Genomic DNA, 9,354 nt, shown 5'->3' with positions numbered 1-9,354 from the left:
CATGCTTACTTGGCATTTGTTTCATCTATTCATTTACACCACAGTTTAATTGCAAGAGCACACACTGCTTACTGCCTGGGCCTCTGTTTTGGCACAAGGTGGGTGCAATTCATCTGATAGAATGTCTACAGGGGAGATACAGCCATCAGAATTGGCCATAAGATCCAAAGAGTGGCTATACTGCGTCAGAGCTAGAGCTCATCTGGCTCAAAAGCCAACAGAGGCAGGGGCTTAGGGAAGAATAAGGAAATGGAGGAAAGTTGGATAAATCCCCCAGCATTTTTTCTCAGCTCCTAACTATTTTCAGCTCAGTATGATGAGTTTTATCTGTTTAGTAACTCCCGAGAGATCTGTCTTTCAAGTACTTTGCTGTCTTCCCTTGAAGCGAGTTGTGCTTTTTCCATACTTTTCACTGATGTTGAGCCACCTAGGCGCCCTGTATAGTCAGAGCAGGAAAACAGTTACTTTGAGGCAGCAATTAATATGAAAAGTGTCTAAAACAGATCAAGAAATCTTCCTTAAGAAGTGGCCATTTCTCTGCATTAATTGGAAAAGGCAACTACGGTGACAAATTCAAGTGCAAGAATCTGCAGGAATTCAGGCTGTCACAAATTCCCCAGAGCTCTCTGCCTTTGGGGCACTCAGGAGGCACCTGGGAGTGACCTCCTGCCACGTAGTACAATGACTCAAAACAGAAATGAGCTGTGTGTATGTAATCAGCTGTAGAGGGATATGTACCAAGCCTGGGAGTGGAGGAAGTGAGCAGAGCAAGGAGACAGGATAAATCTTATTCTAATTTAGTCATTTGAACTCCTCTATAGACAAAGAAAAGCAGCCCTCTGTAAGCTCGTCCAAGTGTGGTGAAGTAGGACAAGTAGCACTCTGTAGCTGCCTAGCCTCCCAGTCACTCTCTCCACTCATAATAGAGAGAAGTTAGACAACTTGCTAAGAAAATAAAAGGTAGCATTTACATGGCTAAAGATAGGGAATAATTCCTACCAAAAATTTTGGAAGTCTTAAATCTTGCACTTGTGAAAGATAGGCCCTCTACATGCGCTTCTCTACCACATACCATCATCTTTTTAAAGAGATAAGATACAGAAGCTACGTACACAGAAATTTGGATTTCACAACAAACTATTTCAAAATGTGTCAAGCTTGAATCACTAATGAAACACAATGTGTTTTACCAAACTTAAAAAAGCTGAAACTCTCTTTTAATCCAGACTTTGCTCTCTCTTATACTGATGTTAATCTGAAGTAAATTCACTGATAACTTGCACTGGTGATTTATACTAAGGATTAAAGGTCAGAATATTATCCTAGAGCACTTCTGGGGGGCTGATCTGACTAAATACAGAAGTCTACAATGCAGACACGACAGTATTAACTAGACCCTTCAGGCTCTGGAGGACATTGAGGGACCCAAGCTATGGAAGGCATTGAGGCCAAATCTGGTTGGCTACTAGTGAGGAGATAGAAAGCACTCATTGACCCAGAGCTGCTTTTACAAATACTGAATCAAATTCAGAATGAGACATAGGGGCATGAAGACAAGGTAGACATGAGGAAGCAGATAGAGACCAAACTTGATGTTGCTACAGCTTAGCTGTAGAAACAAAGAGGAGATGTCAACACAGTGTGGAAAGTTTCAAAGAGAGACTAATGAGATCTTAAATCAAACTCATCGGTTTTGTTGAATGCAGATCTTAGGACTAGGTTAATGAAAAGGGCACATGCATCAGATTGCTGCTGACGTGCAAGTGCTGCACCAGCTTCAGGTAAAAATAAAAACTGGCAGACAAGAAAGCTGCTTACCACAAAACCAGGCAGAAGTTGCAAGCAAAGCATACTGAAAGATGAGGGGAAAAATTTCAAAAATTGATTATCATAGAAATTACAATATTCTTTACAAAGGCTGTGGCCTAAAACCACTTTAACCCTTTTAGCTGATCAAAGGGAAACTGCAAATTGCTCAAGGACCTCAGCAATTTCTTAAACCCAACATACTTCAGCTCTGCTAGAGTTAAAAACTACTTCTCAGCTCCCCATTCCAAAGCAAGGAGCAGAGATTCCTGCAGCTGCTGAGCAGCTGGCACAGGGCAAGGCAAACTTGCTGGTCATGCCCTACCACCATACATAAGTACAGTGTCACCAACTAGTTAGAAAACTAGAGTTTGCCATAATTGCCTGATAAAGAGATGGTATCCCACAGGGTTCAATAATACAGATGCATAGTGCCTTTTACAAAGAAAAAGGTAAAAACAAAGAAGAAGATAAAAAGGTAAAAACATTCCTGCAGTCACACCAAGTTATATTGATTTTCTCAACTTCTGAGAAAAAGCCGTGTCAAAATGACATCAGTGGATTTGTTGGTGAGGGTGTTGAAAAGGCGCTTGCTGAAACGATCTGGCTTTCAGCCTTGTCCTACTTCAGAGAGAGCAAAGGTCTCTATGTGGCCTTTGCAGAGCCAAACAAAGACTCCAGCACAGTCAGCCACAAGCAGCCCAGAGGCATCTGTATAAATTTGGATGTTCAAATAAGTTTGTGAGCATATTTTGGTTATTTCATGATGGTGTGAGGTAATGCAAAAGTGCTCAGTGATGACAAGATGTCAGAATATGTCACTGTCAAAACCAGCCCCAAGCAAGGTTATGTCCAGGCCCGGCTCTTGCTTATTGTCTCTTATGCAGCAGTGCTTCTTGCTGCAGCTGGAAGCAGCAGCAAAGGGAGCTGCTTTAATTATCTTATAGGTGGCAGAATTGCTAAACTGGAGAGGTGCCAGGCTAAATCGAAAGTCAGAGAGGTCCTCCCAGACAATCTGCCCTTTGCTGCTGACAGTGTGCTGGGTGTGCAGAATATTACTGATGACTTTGACTGCACTGTCATGGCTCAGCCTTGTCACAAGCATAAAGCAAATAACGCTGTCTTTTTCCAGGCAGAAGCACGCTGAGCTGGTATTGTGCCTTGGCAACACAATGCTTAAGTCTTGAAGGTGAAATTCTGCTATCTCGGCAGCAAGCTCCTCAAAAATCATGATTGATAACAGTTGTGCAAAGGAAGGAGAGGGCCATGGGGCTTTTGAAAGATTAAAGCTGTGTGTGAAATGAAGGAGGCTCCTGACTTCAAACACAAGTAAAGGAGAGCCATGTTCCTGTCATCACCACCCTTCCGTACAGAAGGACTCTCAGGTGACACACAACAATTACTCCGAGTCTGAACCCAGTCTATGTGTGCTGCTTTCATGCCCTTGCAGATAAATGGGTTGATGCACTGATGCCATCACAGCATCTCACTGAAGTGGAACAACCCAATGACACAGAAAAAGAATGAGAGGGAAATGGTTAATTAAGCATTACTCCTGTGCTGCCCCTATTTATTGATGCATTGCAAATATCAGGGAAATTTCTCAGAAAAACAAACAAACAAAAAACAAAAACAAAACACCAAAAACACACACAAAAGCTGAATTTTCAGGATAGATACCTCAGTAAAAAAATACAGTGAGATTTAGAAATTCCACAGCTTTCAAAATACTTTAACAGAAAGAAAGGGGGGAAATATCCTTGACTTATAAATACAGTAGCAAACAAGAAAAACTATTATACACACTGAGTTATGATGTTATGTCGTACAGCAAAATACAAGTGTGATTAAGAGTGTTAGTATACAAAGTTTATTTATAAAATGCAAGATCCTTAAATTGTATTGGCATCGTGAAGCATAAAAGAAACAGGAGGAAATGCACGTGTTGAATGAACGCAGAAGTGCACACTTCTTCATGAACTATGATTCCTACACCCGGTTTCTCACTTTCTGGACTGCCCCACATGTACACCACAGCCTACTTTCAGATTTACCTGAGTGTAAATCCAGTATAACACCACCAACATTAACTTAACCTTATTTCAGAGCGCCAAGTCCTGGTACTGGTGTTAACAGAGTTGCTTCAAATAACAGGAGTGTAGGTATGGAGGCTCTTAGGTGACAAAAAGGGAAGGAGACCTTCAAACCAGACTGTTGTACTGGAGTGATCAACTCCAGTGCTGAGGAAACCACTTCAGACTTCTTGATTGGAGAGATGGTGGCCACAGCCTGAAACCGTACAAGTGGAGTGGGACTATATGCAGCGTGAGGCTGGAATATTTGAAGTTTCAGGCAACCAGGAGCAGCAGAGATCCAAATTAACTTCCTCATCTCCAGGTGAGATGGCACTGGGGGTTTGGTAGTTCTAGGTGGCTTGATCACCCTGTGTGCATTGAGCTGCTTGAGCCACACTCCCACTGTGTAGGTTGCTCGACATTCACCTTCATGTTCAGCTGTAGTCACATAGGAGGAAGCAAAGAGCCTTGCAAGGGGGAGGCTGACCTGAGGTCTCTCCCTCACCAGCAAGGGGATCACAGATGCAGAGAGAAGCCAGAGCTGCTATTGTAAGGAGATCATATGTATAGATAAAAACACGCACATCCACACCATTCATTTTATTACTAATATACAGAGCAAAGTGTTTACAACCCCAAGAGCAGCCTTGCAGCCATTTCCTTTAGCATGGGAAATATGCCTAGCAGGAGAAGTAGTTTGGAGGCTGAGACAGCAAGACAGAAGAGTCAGTGCATGCAAAGTAACAGAATCAACTTCACTCACGTTTTGTGGCAGCTTTGAGTAATTGCAGTCTTAAAATATATTTGACAGTTAGACTGGGATCTTCAAACCCAGTCCATGAGCCTGCCTAAGCGCAAGCAAGAGGAATGACATATCATTACCATTGCTTTCAGGGGGAAGAATTTTAAACAGGTATTGCTTGATTGGTTTTGTCTGTGTCTGGATTTGCTTTCTGAATTTTCAAATCCATCTGGTAAAATTATGTGAAAACCAAATATATGGTTGTAAAGTTATGACTTGCAAAAATACTGTTATCTAATCCTTCAGGTATATAGAGTGGGACAGATGACTAAAGAATAGACAGGATGCGCCTAACATCTGTTGCCTGCATAGAGCATGATTAGCCACCCTCCACTGGAATTAAGATGGAAATAAAGTGTAAAATCTTTCAGCTAAGGCTTGCATAAGCTATGAGAGCAAATTGAGAACAATACTATTCCTGTAGAAGAGGCTGTCTAAATTATACTCAAATAAGTCTGAAAAAAGCCAAAAGATCCCTGCTGTTATACAGCTATATACAGACAGTTTACCTAATTGCTGTTATGTTCTTAATATTTAGCTTTAAAAATACTTTCATTTAGGTATAACAGTAGATGTCTATATATGGATTTAGACTGTTAGAATAAAACCATATAAAAGTATCATTCATGTAGATTCATAAGCTAGTTTTCTTTTAAGCATAAACCTTGAACAGATTATGTGAAAAAGACTCTAGGACCTAATCCAACATTCACTGAAATCACTGCGAGTTGCTACATCATAGCCTCTCCTCTGCAAACATGTGCCAAGGAGCAAAGAATGTGGCCTTGGTGGAGCCAAAGCCTTTGTAGCATCCAAACCCACCCCTTACGCACTCTGCTTTTGTGGAGGAGACAGATAGAGAAGGCACCCATGGGATGCAATAGAGCACTGCCAGATGTAGACATCCATCCTGCTCTCAACCTAATTCAGCTCAAGAACAGCTTGCACATGAATCCCATTAGGCCATGATGGATCTTATAGGAAAGACAATAGGCTTTGTGTTTTCTGCCTTAAATAATCACAAGGAAAACACAAAGAAGAGCTAGAAGGTGCAGAGTGGCATGTTCCACACTGCACCCAGAAGCACTGATATTTCTCCTCAAATCCTTGGAGAATCCTGGGTGGCTGGTCCCAGCAGCCCTCCAGGAGGTAGACAGCTTGAGCTATGTGGTATCAAAACTATTAGAATTTGGCTGTCAACAGCTTTTTAAGAGACATTACCTGAAATTTTTCTGTGGTTTTCCTTTTGTTCTAACATGAACATGAATTTGAACTCTAAAAGCAAAGGCAATTTTCTATATTATAATATGAAAGGAGCAATGATCATATTTTAAATCTTTGATTAACATTTTTGATGGAAGCTTGAACTTTCTGATCACTGTGTGGAGGTATACACAGTGCAGAACATGTTGCATTCTAAGTTTTGACCACATTCGTTTAACCAATAAATTTCAGCACAACAAACAACAGATCAGTTTGTTTACCTTCACCGTTTAGAAGTCTTACATGCAATGATCAGAAAGGTGTAGAGTCCTCCAGTACCACCTGTTAAAATATTCTTGTGGTCTACTACTAACATCCCAATATGTACATTCTGATTTTTTAAATTCTATTTTCCATATAAGTGGAGGGAGATTTCATACCAGTCACTTAAAAAATTATTGATTTAGTGTTTTCTTACAACCTAGTGTCACAACTGTGCAAGTCAATAAAATTGCACATGGTTGAAACTTTCAGCACTCCAACTTAAAGCGTAGGTGGGGCTTCAAGAGTTGTGTAAAGTGTCTTCACTGATGCGAGTAAGTGTTTTGCAAAGCTTAAAAGAAAATATGGACAGATGAGCCTGCTGGCATCGGGCTGGCCCAGGGGCTTCTCTGCACAGTGGATCAGATGCAACTGTGGACACTTAGGCTGTCTCACCTAGGGCACAGAAAAGGAGACCCATCATCCTTGACATCCTGAGCTGGAGACTCACACAACTGGCTCTTGCTTGCTGCTTCCTAGAAGTTTTGAGTCGAGGGTCTAGTTTTGCTCTGAGTCCTAAAACTGCTTAAAGTCTCTTGTGCTTTATGGAGGTGGTTCAGGGTTTTATCTCAGGAAGACCAGACCACATTCCTACTGATCTCCTTCCCCAGGGAGTACACCGGGCACTTTTAGGTGCAGATGCCACTGGACCGCCAACACAGTGCCACATATGTCCCCTGGGGTGCTGGTCTCAGGTAGGCTTTGGGTGTTGGGAGGGAAGAGCTTGGGCAGGGGGCTCATTGCTGTGTGCCAGAAGCCTCCTGCCATCCCCCAACCGCCCCAAGAATCCCCTGCACTCAGTCCTACAGGCACCACTGGCTGAACTGGGGCAAAGCCAAACATTTGGGCCCCTCTGCCCCAGTTTAGCTCTTGCTCATTGACCCACCCTGCTTCAGTTACAAAACAGTGCTCACAGAACCACGTGTTATCATAGAAATCTTCCCTCAAGTATTTCCTCTGGAATTCATTAGATTTCAGTCTCCTTGGCTATTTACTCTCACTTTTTGCAGGGAGTGAAAACTTTCTCAGAGCTTTTGCTGTGTGAACAATAAACAACAGTTGTAACAAAATAATACAGAATTATATAAGTAGAGTTTTTGGAAAATTGCCACTTATTGTGTCATTTTTTTAAAAGACCAAAAATAAAAGCCTTCAGAAGGAAAACTAGTAAGATTTTATTCAAACCTGAGTTCTCTGATTTCTTCTGCAGACCTGTCCTCTGAGAATCAGGCATATTTGCAAGATGAATAACTCCTTCAGTGCACTTCCCATTCACTCAGTGATGAACATTTAGATGGATTAAGAAAAACATTTTCCTGTGTTGAATAGCACAACAGTTGTTTGTATCACAAGTTTGATTTGAATGATAGTTAAATAATACATTTAAATAACAAAAGAAAACCAATAATGTTCTGTTTCTTCATAATATTTGAAAGTAGTTTTGAATATTACCATGACACCTATCTTATTTACTAAACAACTTTTATTTCTGCATAATTTTACTAAACATGGTCTAAAAATCAACTAGTTAAACTAAATATCGATTAAATTACTGCCTTTGACAAATATATATACTTTACTTTTAAAAGCACCCTTCTACAGAACCAGATTATATTTGGCTTACTTTATACCTGATAAAGGAAAATTAATATTTCTAGAGTATGTCTGATCTGGTTTTGATTTCAGTCTTCAGACAAGTGAAAATGCACCCTGCAGCCATCTCCACAGGCTCTCCCATGATGTGACAAGCTGAAGAGTCAGATGTCTACACTGTAGGTATGTACGTTTTGATAAAGAAGGAAAAAAGTTTTCTTGTCTGATCTGAGCATTGTCATGCTGCAAGAGTCCCATAATCTTCCCAGCTACCTCACTCCGGCTGGTATTTGTCTTTGCACAGGTTTTTTACACTTCTGTCTGCCTATCAAGCAAACAGAAATCTGGTCTTGAGAAAGGTGATGTCAAAAATGAGTGACTTCATCTTCCCCTGTCTACTTACCCTTGCTTCAGAAATGTTCTCACTGCCTCTCCCCATGCAAAAATCTTCCACCAGCCTCGGGAGGAGAGATTACAGTGGTGTGCAGGCTCCTCAGGCTGTCCTTGTCTTAGAGAAGATATATATTTCAAGCAGGAATAAAAACAACACTTCAAGTTACTGTTCCTTAGAAGGAGGTACATTATTGACAAGATTTGGGCTGCAAGAGAGTAATAAGTGAGTTGATTTTTTTTTTAACGGTTTGGTTATAAAGGACATTTTTGAAATCTGGCTTTTCTCCAAGAGCTTTTCAGTTTTAGATGCAATTCACTTGTCTTTGACATGACTGTTATGTTAATAGTAAAAGGTGTCAGACTCCCGAACCTTTTGATATTTCAAGATTTCTTCTTATATTAGATCTGGGTGATCTGATGGTGGTAAAGAAAGCCCACAGTGTGCAGCATTGTATTTTCCTGTTTCTCACATAATTATTTAAAAGGAAGAGTCCAACTCATGATCTTTACTTTTAACTCAGTCAGAACTCTTACTGGCTTTTATTTGAAAATATGGTTGGAAAAGGACAGACTATAAAAAGAATAAAAGTATGTTAAATGAGGACTTGGCCCAGAGAATTCAGGACAAAAAATTTATAAAAGCAAAAATAAAGCCTACGTACAATTCCTACACAAAGCTACTGAGAAAGTTGTGATTGGTCACTATGGCAACAGATTTTTAAATTGAAATAAAATGCTTTTAATACAGCAAGCACATTTTTCTATACAAATCTAGGAAATGAACTCAGACCTCATTAAAGTGAATATAATTTTAAAATAGGTATTCCATGTAATGTTAGAAATAACAATACAAAGACAATAAAAATATAAATAGCTATACGATGTTGATGTTTTTACCATGTTACTGGTTCAGTCATTCAGAGGCTCAGGAGGTAAATGGTAACATTAGTTTTCTTTCCTCAGGGAGTGTTTTGTAATAATAACTGGTATAAATCAAGGCAACTGTAAGCTTAAATGAGAAATATTTGCTTTTGTTTTCTTGGCTTTTATACTAATGGACTCACATTGGTGAATCAACATATTGAGCTCTATTCCGCAATACAAGAATTTGTTCATAGAGGCTCCACTGACAGAGGCGAGTCACTTCTCACCCACTTTGCT

Source organism: Streptopelia decaocto (genome assembly GCF_964273445.1).
Source record: "Streptopelia decaocto genome assembly, chromosome: 2".
In the NCBI taxonomy this organism is placed as follows: domain Eukaryota; kingdom Metazoa; phylum Chordata; class Aves; order Columbiformes; family Columbidae; genus Streptopelia; species Streptopelia decaocto.
This window is presented reverse-complemented; position numbering follows the sequence as displayed.